We start from the raw sequence: 10,578 nt of genomic DNA on the forward strand, positions 1-10,578 counted from the left end.
AGATGAATGCTAAGTGCAAGCTGGACCTGCTGTCCCTGTTACAGAAGGGCCAAAGGCAGTCCCAAGTCGGGCGGGTTGCAGCGGCACCGGGAGAACCGCAAAGCTTTAGCAGAGTCCTGCCGCAGGCTGGGATAAGGCGACAGCACGGAGGGAGGACTTGCGTTTGTAAAGGTGGTAGGGTTATGTAAACACGATGTATTCAGGCCTCATTTATCCAGATGTAAATTCTAAACTACTGAGCTGGGATTAAATCACTTGCAAAAAGTGGTTCCGCTCTGGTCTTAGACACAGAAAATAAATTTATCTATCTTAGAGTTGACCTTGCTGTACTTAGACCTACGGAAGTGCAGCGCTTTGCTGAAACACAGGGTTTGAATAAAGTTAATCTAGAATAACCAAAACAGATAAGGACGTTTAGCCTAGCGCCCAAAGAGCTGCTAGAACTGAGGAAAATGGGCCCAGGCACTGCTGGAAACCAGCTACGTTTCCGAAGCTTTGCAGGAGCAGTTCTGGACTGGGCCAGCACGGCTCTGGTCACCGACACGCAGCGTTCAGGCCACCCTCTCCCGCCGGTGGGTGCAGGCTTTTTCTGGGGTTTTAGGGTTTCTGGGATTTAGGTTTTCTGGGATTTAGGGTTTCAGGAGCCTTCCGTGCAGAGTGCTGCCATCTTACGGCTACTCTGCTACCCTGGAGTAGGGAAAGGATTACTTTAGCACTTACATGGGAAAAAGGTGTTCAGATACGAACAGCCCTATTACCTTTTAGCAATATTTTGCCTTGCTACGTACGTAAGAACCTTTGGAGGTGTTCACATCTTTGTTAAACGATTTGGTCATTTATGTTAGAGTTATAACTTTTTGTTAGCACACTTCTTTAAAACTCCTGTCTCGTCTGTCATGGTAAACAGAACATTACTTCTAGTGCTTTGTTATAAGTTCAGTTAGATGATTCTGAAATGTCAGAAATTGTTTCCAATTATCTTTTTCATTATAAATTACTACTGTACGTTGAAAATCTTGTCGTATTGTTATGTGTGTGTTTTTTACGGAAATAGGAAGGAAATTTAAGCCAACAGTGTCCACTTACATGTAAACAGAAACATTGGAAAAACAACCTTATGTAGAACGATTAGTGCTTCTACAATTCTTCTTAAGGAACTGGTAAGAACTGTTGATATTATATATCTAACTAAAACCGCGCAAGACTAAGGACCTGTAAATAGAACCATCTCTAAATAAAAATAAAATCAACTATATCAATTGGAGGTATTTTGGCTGAGTAGTACCAAAAGGATAAGGCAGGGCAGATTTTCCCGAACAATGTTTTCCAGGAGTTCAGAATGATTGATCATGTAATTACTGTCAATAATATTTGACCCACTGATACCTTATACTTCTTATCTCATATGTTTGCAACCACATTGCTGTGCTTTGCTTGTTCACTTAGCACATAGAATTACCATGATTTTAAATGAATTTTTTAAAAAAATTAATTCTTAACATTTTGTAGCATGTCAATATGTCACAGGAAGCCACAGAGTCACGCTTTCTATCTGAACCAATAAATTAACAGAAATTTCAAAAAATACTATTGCTACAATAGTACCAAGCAGAGGGCACAACACTGCAAAGGATCTCATAGATACTGAAGATGTGTCCTATCACCTTACACAACTGTTTTAATATACTTATGAAAAATCCATCATCAGACTACTCAGACTGTTTAACTCTCTGGCAGAAAGGCAAATAGAAAGTGGCTCTACTCACCTTTATGGTATATGCAAGAACTAGGTGAATTCTGTATTATCCAATTTGCAACCAAATAAGTTCCATCTTACTGTGATACCCTCACCTACAGTGGTTTGTTCCTGTCACTCTTACTGGAAGACTGTTTCGGAGACTTCACTCTTCTCATGGCTGGAAACTTCCTCAGCTCCAGCCTGGATGGACTAACTTTCAATTTATATCCATTTCTTTTAATGACAACATTGTCTCGTAACTTAAATAACTTCTTTCCTTTCCTAGTATTTGCCCTGCCCTTCTTTCCCCTCCCCTTGATGTATTTATAGACAGCAAATGTATGTCCCTCATTCTTTGTTTTGTCCAGTACTACTTTTCTGTATTTCTTTCAACGCTCTTTCCTAATTATGGGTGACAGACTGTTCACAGTACTCCAGAAGAGCTTTGACCTCCTACAGCAGTGTCCGTACTTATGTATCCCTCCTTAAGTCTCCTGCATCATATCTAAGGAGGATGATTTTTGCCTTTCCCATGGCTCCATCCCAGCTCTCACAGCATCCTTCTACAACTGACCAAGACGTTACGGTCTTTCTCTTGCTCAACTGATAAGCCACAATTTATAACAGAAATCATTTCCACCTCAGTTTGTGTGTGATGTGGCACTTGTGCTATTAAATTCTACCCCACACCTCCAGCTCTCAAGTTCCCCCGCACTGCATATAATGATATGGATATTTTTCTCATCTGACCATGTCACTTTTAGCAGCAATGAAAGTATTAATACTTTCAGAGACTAGCTGAAACTGTGATGCTTGAAAATCTCTACCCAAGCTTTAGGTAGCCCAATAATTCCCTCTCCAGAGCAGATGGTATCGTACGTACATTTCCTCAGCCCTAATACATTGTATTAAACATTTACTGCTTTCATCCCATTTTCTCCATTTTATCTCCACATCTTTATTTATTCTTTCTCGCAAAAATGTGTACAAAATTTCCATATTACTGAGGTCAGATTAGTGAAGCTGTAGATGTGAGGTCATTTTTTCCTCTGCTCTTCTCTCCTTTGTTTTGGCAGATGTTTTAAGAAAAACTTGCTCCTGTACTTGAAATTTAATTTGCTCATTCTTTCAGTGTTTTGGGATGGATAACAGACATCATTCCACTATGGGCCTACAATACTCTGGATTTACTTTTCAAGTTTGTAAATGTTAGCTTTTTTTTTCTACAGCTTCTTCCCATCCTGATTCTATTTTTCTCCATGATCTATACCATCCTCTTCACAAAAAAGAAGAAAAATAATTTATTTGGTTTGGGCAGTATCTACCTAGTCTTTAATCTCTACCCCATCCTCGCCACATATCGGACTCCTTTTATTTGTGTGGTAGAAGAAACTTTCAATCTTTTAAATTTTGTTTACAGATGGTAAGTCTGTAAACTTGACAAATCTGACTGCACCCTCTGCTTCTTGGCTCCCAAGACACTGTTTCTCATTGATGATCTGGTATGGTGGGGTTTTCTTCCCTGATGACTTCACTTTCTTTGCTCCCTCCTAATATCTTTTTTTTTTTGAAGGATTTAGTCATTCAATAAGGTGCTAACACCCTTCACTCTCTACTTACAGTGCAAAGTGCAGATTTTTAGAATGGTATTTAAATTTAAGAAATTACAATACTCAGATTTGGAACTTTCATCAACTTGACATCACTAACTAGTTTCTTTAGGCACAACACTTCCTGAGAAACTAACAGGCCTATTCTTGTTTATTCTTTCACTTATTTTCAATTTAATCAAGTTGGGATAACTTTAGCTAGGTTATTTTCTACAACCAGCTGCTCTATGCCATCACCACCTAACAAAGACCACCTAGAATAGCATCATGGTAGTCCAGTGACTGCTTAGTGATGAAATCTGCCAGCTATTATACCCTGGAATAACTGGCTCTACCATTATCAGTAACATTTGATTTATACTCTATTTCTGAGCAGTTAAAATCTCCTGCAATGAGACAATGCTTGGAAGATTCTCTTTCATGCCTGTAGTCATCTGTGTTAGATGTACGTGTAACAGTTCCTTCAGAAGACCTTTGGCTTGACAAATTCCACTCTGCCCATGCCACCTCTCTCTGCCTCTGTAAGCAACTTCATTGTTACTGAGTGATGCCTCTGTACCTCTGTTTTTATTTCTAGTTTTCTTAACAGCCTACACATTGGTTTCAGTGCATTTCAGTCATAGATTACCCAACCACCATACTTCGCTGTTCCTGGGGTCGTTCTGGGTGCTGCAGTTCTCGCCTGTGTCTGTTTGCACACAATTTTTGTACACAAACATCTCGGTTCATCTTCTATGATAACGTGCCCATTTTTTTGATTATGTTGCTCACATCCCTTTTATTCCTGACATCCAGGCCATTCACATCACATTCCCACCCATGTCAGTACTGACTTTTCCTGCCCATTTTGCTCCCATCTGATATTTCTTTCTCACCCATACATTAGCTGCTTTTCAGAACCAGGTGTGGAAGTTACTTACAAGTGTCCCCTAACCTGCTCTCCTATTTCCTAGCTTACAATCCTTTAACTGATTGTACTGATATATAAATATATATCATTATCACGTATTGTTTTGTAGTACGCTACATAATGTAATCATGTTATACTATATTGATAAAAATTATAGCAGTCTTGGTTCCAGAAAATTAATACCATGTTTGCTCCGATGGAGTTCATCTAGTTTGTGTGAAAAATCCTCTTTCTTCTCAAAAGTTAAATGCCTTACAACACCCCTCATAACATCAATTCTTAAGACATCTGCTGCTTTTTATTATCTTGCATGCTTTAACACACCCTCTTCAGGAATGAAACGCTGCAGTGGGAGCTTTTCCTTCAGCACAAACCTACTCACACAGATTCCCCCTGTTTTGTGTTCTTCTCAGTGCTCCCTCCTTCAGTCTTCTATCCTACAACGTGAGCTGGTACAAAGTTATATTTCATCCCAGAGATTATTGCATTGCCACAGACGCTAAAATGGCTTCTGTTTTATAAACGGAATAAATAATAAAACTGCACACACATACTGTGTGTGCATCTGCCTGGAATACAATCATTTTAGCTTGAAATTACGCTGTAATAGTACTGCTGACTTTACATTTATGGGGCAGTTTTAAAATAGCTTCAGTTAAAATACATGTATTTTTGAATGAATGAGATAAAATGAAAGCTTGAATATACTTTTGAACTTGAGTAGCTGTGTGAGATGTCTCATCAGTTCTTCTGGAGATATTTTAGTCATTGGGAGTTAATCATTACCTGAAACTATGTGAAAAACCTGTTCAAAGCCAGTCTACAATACAGTGTTGTGTTAGGGAAGAAATGCAGACATTGAGTCATAGCTGTCAGTTATTCATTGTACTTCAGTCAGTTACGATGTGACTCTTTCCAACATTATTCTTGCTTTTGATTTATGGTAGGATACTGAGACTCTCTTAATTAGAGCAAGACCCTGCCCACCCTAATCAGGAGAGACTTTTGAGTGTCTAACTACCATAAGGTCACTACAAGATTTTAAAACTGTATGAAAAATCTACATAAGGGTAAAGAGGTTAATGAGTTAACGTTAATTTGGAAGAGGCATCTGAATGCCCTTTTGCATCAGAGAATGATAGTTGTGCTCAGTAATGTCTGAGAGCAACAGGAGAGACCAAGGAAGAATTCAAACAGGTCAAACACTGGTGCTATGGCTGCACCGGGGACCGTGCCAAGCCACAAATGTGGTTATAAGCAAACCTCCAGGAAAGAGCAAACACGGGTCTTGGGCTAACACACAGGAGGTGCCTCACTCTGCGTTTTCTCTAGACACAGCCAAGAGCAAACTGGTTCCTATCTTGGGCACATCAAGTGCTTAGTGCTACACAGAAGAAATCTGGGTCAGAAAAAGTCAATCCAACATATCATTTGTTCATTTTATTTTTCAGCTGTCTTTCTGGACTTCAAAGCTATGGAAGTTCCTCTCTTGCTCTGTAGTGTGTGAACCTTCTTGCATGTAGGAAAAACACAAATGCCCCATTCTGCCTGTGTCATGTTAACCTGAAGATAAAAGGGGATGAGTACATGACCTACAAGTCAAAAACCATGGTAACAATTTCAAGCAAGATTATCTAATAAATAGTGCCAGCAGTGGACTGAATATGCTAATAATGTCTTGTGGAAAGCACAGGTTTATCATGTTCTCACAATGTCATCATTTTATGTCTCATTTTGTGAACGTTGATCAATATTTATGGTTTTAAACATATATAAAAGCAAACAAAACCATTGCAGTTATTTATTCAGCTGTGCTGACACACAACTACTCAGGATGCCTGCGCACATTGCCGATAAAAAACCTCATTTTTACTACGTCTCCTTCATCATCAGTTTGCTCATGTGGAGTAATAAAGCCTACTTTTCCTTCATCCTGAACTGATATTTATGTTCTCATTTGTTACCATCTGATTCCTCCTTACCACTTTTATAGGAGTATTTTTCTTTTCTTCCCCTGCTGCTTCAAAAAACCCCTCTGAAGTTTATTTGCTGTGCTTGTGTGTTGAGCAATGATAGTTTGATTTAGCTCGTGCTTCTGAACTTACATTTGAACGAATCTTTCAAGACTTGGCCTTTTGCTTACATTCTTCTAAGTTCACAGTCTTCGTAGTATATCTTTTTCTTTATTATCCTGGTACTGTGCTGCTTCTGTTGTTATAGTGATGCTTGAGGAAGATACTGTTCTTTGGAAGAAATTGCTCCTCTCTTGCAACCAGAACTGGTCCAGGCTCAGGGGCAGACAGAGCATCACAAGCTCCAATCTGGGCAGCCTTCCTGGCTGAAGAAATTCCTTAGTGCAGCTCTTGTGGGAGAAATCTGTCAACCTCCTTCTGTTTGTAACGTCTATTAATACTCTGAATAACAGCACAGGCATCACAGAGGCCTTGATTCAATTCTACAAGCACAGCAGATAAATATTGCCAGAAAAATAACAGTCCAGTGTCAGGAACAGGGGATTTCCAAATCTGAGCCTGAAAGCCTGGGTGGAGGACAGCCAAGCACAGGAGATGGGGAAGCCAGGAAGAGGTCAGAGAGGGAGCTAAGCTTGCTGAAGCTGATTTTAAACAACCATTTGAGGTATTGGCTGTGGTTTTAATATCCATTGCTACTGGATGAGCTGAATGGCTGCTAGCATGGCACTGTGGGACCAAAGGGGGCAAGAAGCATCTTCTAGGGATGATAAGGATCATCGTTACAAGTAGGTTGTCTACCCTGGGGAGAGACAGCAGCATTTGCAGTCCTAGCCTCTAGACAGTTCTGCTAAGGGAAGAAAACCCAATCTCCATGTGACCTTAATAAGACAACTCCGCAGACACAGCCAGGAGGCTTTATCATACGAGCACTGTTCCTAGGTAGTCTGGCAGGGTCTCATTTCAGGGGCAGCTAGCGCTAAAAGAAACCGCATTTTGATCAGGCTCTACCTCCCAGCTGACAAGCCTGCAGATGGCTGAGTATTGCCTTGTCACAGCCTTCAGGCTCTCTGGGTGCGAGCAATGGGAAACCAACCCTGAAGGAGAAACCTGCCCTCAGGTTTGCACCTCTGTACCTCTGAGAAAAGTATGAGAACTGCTGCAAGAGCAGCGCTGCTCCGGCTCTGCCAGGATGCTGAGCTCACCCCAGCTGCTCCGGTCATTACTGGAAAAAAGTGCTGAGCAAGCGTATGGGAAAATCCGGTGCATTCATTTGTGTTTTCTTATATATAGGATGCCAGAGAGCAAGTCAGATGAGAGTTTTGGATGCCATTGAGATGCTGACCAGGTCACAGAATCTGATCTAAGAGGCATATTCCTATCTTCCTAAACTTTCAAAATGAAATGTTGTTAATGACAGGACAGGCATCTTACGGGTTTCCCCAAGCCCCTTCACTCTTAACAGATAGTGTGAATGTTTTAATTAAAGCTTTGACAGAGGAGTAGATCAGGACTACTGTATCATTTTCCTTTCATGGCATGCTTCAGCAAGCTGATGCAGATTGCTTGATCGATGAGATATATCAATAAGACACAGCATGTGTCAGGCCGAACACATTAAAGACTGATGTTAAATTCTAACGTAGGTCATGAATCACTCAAACTTATTCAGCCATCCAGAATTAATACGAAAAGTATGAGTAACAAGGGGGGGTTGTTTTGTTTTTATAGAAGCAGGAGGATGAGGCACCTGAACAAAGGTTCATATGAGACAACAACTTTAACTCTGCCCATGTAAAAACAGTTCAGACATTTAGCTCACGATGCAGAAAATCTACATTTGTATTTTGTTGAAGACCTCACCATAGCTTTCTGAGAACTAAAATTCTGACAACTTGGTTTGGGGGGAAGCCTGTTAAGATCATCAAGTCTGGTAAAAAAAATAAACTATGTATATGAAACAAAGAAAAAGCCTTTAAAAAAAAGATTGTCCCCCACATGTCCCAAAGAGAGAACAGGTAATGTTCAAATTGAGTGTTACTTTACTCAGTTCTCTTTTTGACCATTTATTGGTATTGTTAGCTAAAGTTTCTTACAAAGATGCTCAACTGTAAAATTAGTTTGGGCTGGATCTCAACCACAAACTCAGTCACTAAAGTGACTTACTGCATTGAGTAGTCCTTGAATTTACTGGCACTAACAAAGACTGTATGCCCTACAAATTGTAATAAGTACTTACATAATCTTACATTTCCATACTTTGGACAATGTGTTATCATGATTCATTATTCTTGTATCTGTCTTTATTTTTGCTGATTTCGTTTCTTCTACAGCTCACCTCTGTCTAGACCAACACACAACTCCTTATAAACACAAGCTTAATCATACCTAGACATGCAAGCTCAGCTGGGCAAATAGGTGATGTTCTCTAATACTTCTCATGAGATTAACAGTTTCCCTTTCTATTTCAGTAGCATGGAAATATTTTGTTCTCAGTAAAAAAAAGCTTTTTTTTTCCCTCCTTATTGTAGGATGTGCATTGATGAAGTGTCTGATGATGATGTTCACTGCGGACTATTATTAAAAGTACTTGCTGCCATAAGATTACTCTTTCACTTTCTGCACATTTTTGGTAAGCCTGTGGTACCGCAAAACCTGTGTCTGTCGCTGGGGACAGCACAGAACTCACTGAGCCCTGCAGCTCTGCCAGAAGGAAGAGGACTGGGGTTTGGCATCCTGAATAGCTCTATAGTGAAAGACCATTGATCAAAAACGGCACAGTCATCAGAGATGGTGGCACAGCAAAAGAAGCACCGAGAGCATTGCAACCAGAGACGACGCAAGTAACAGGTCTATTCATAGCAGTGCTTTTCCCCAGGGGATGGTGTCTTGCGAGTGACTTCATTAGCTGCTGACAGCAGACAGACTGCGCTGCGCTGGGAGTGAAAGGGAAACACTCATCAGATGGCCCCAGCCACAACTGAGGAAACGCACAAAAGAGATAACTGGCAAGTGTGGTGCTTTCCTCATTGTTCAGAAGAAATTAGTCACATCCCTAAATTTAATGCTCTATTCCTTTCTTTTCAGTAGGGCAATCTTCTTGTGTACAGACTCTCTGTTTGCACAAAGGGTGCTGCTGTCGATTCAACGCGCTCTTGGAAACTTCCGAGGCTGTGGAAGGTGGGGTCTGAATTCCAGATTGGTTGCTAATTGTAAGGAAAACCCCCAAATATTTTGGCATGCTTACTTTTCGTAGTCAGGAGAAGACACCTACCAAACCTCATTATCTGTCATTCAACGCCGTGCTGTGTTTGACCTCTTGCACTGTGTACAGTAAGACTTCCCTCGCTGTGTGGCCAGCAGGATGTGTGCGCTCTCTGGTGCCTCCAGTGCATTTACTCACAGAAATGGGGTCGCACAGCCCAAATGACCTATATCCTTAGAACCAGGGATCCCCACTCCCTCCACAAGCTTGAAAACATCCATCCCTACCGAACTGACCTTGAGGGTGTTTGCCTGCAGGTGCTCTCCACACTCAAAAGATCATACTAATAGCTAAACAGCTGATAGCTGAAACACAAGGTTTTCTACAATTACTTCCTACTTTGCTCCAAAAATAAAGATACAGAAAAACATGATGCCTTACCTCCTGTTCCCCAGTACACTCGAGCATTTTTCGGCTGCAGAGCAGACTCTCCAACATTGCAGCCGTCCTTGCACCGCAGCTCAGCTTTCCGCTGGATCACAGGGAGCTTCTCTTTCTCCACATGGCAGCTGCCTTGCTCCTTGCCAGCTGTGTAGCCAAGTCTCCTTCTTTAAAAGCACGCCACTGTCCTGCTCCTTCTAACTTCGGTTTTCTCTGAATTCTCCAAGCTCAGCGGGTGTCTGTGTTTCAAACATTAATACCTTGATTATTGGCTTTCTTTAGCAGGTTTTCCACTCTCCAAGCCCCATCTCCTCTAGAAAGTTTAAAGAAAACTGGCCTAAAATGCCATTAGTCAAAAGTCCTATTCTTCCCAGAGGAAACACTAATAGTCCTTCACAACCAAGCAGGCTATTTATAGGAATGGTGACAGTGTGTCTAACCCCACAGTACAATGAGCATGAGGCAGTCCACACGAAACAGGGTGATAGAGGCTGTTCATACAATCAAAACTGGAATTCATGTGCTGTACGTCAACAGTGATTTAAGCAACCACTTTCTTTCCTCACACCAGAGGGAAGAAATAAAAGCCCTCTTAGCAGAGGGACACAGCACGATGTCACTGGAATAATTAATCCATTATTTCAAAGAGTAATGTCAAAGCTATTCTGAATTTTAAAAGTTTTACATTCACTATAATCCTAAAC

The sequence above is a fragment of the Gavia stellata genome, chromosome 8 (genome assembly GCF_030936135.1).
Source record: "Gavia stellata isolate bGavSte3 chromosome 8, bGavSte3.hap2, whole genome shotgun sequence".
Lineage (NCBI taxonomy): Eukaryota > Metazoa > Chordata > Aves > Gaviiformes > Gaviidae > Gavia > Gavia stellata.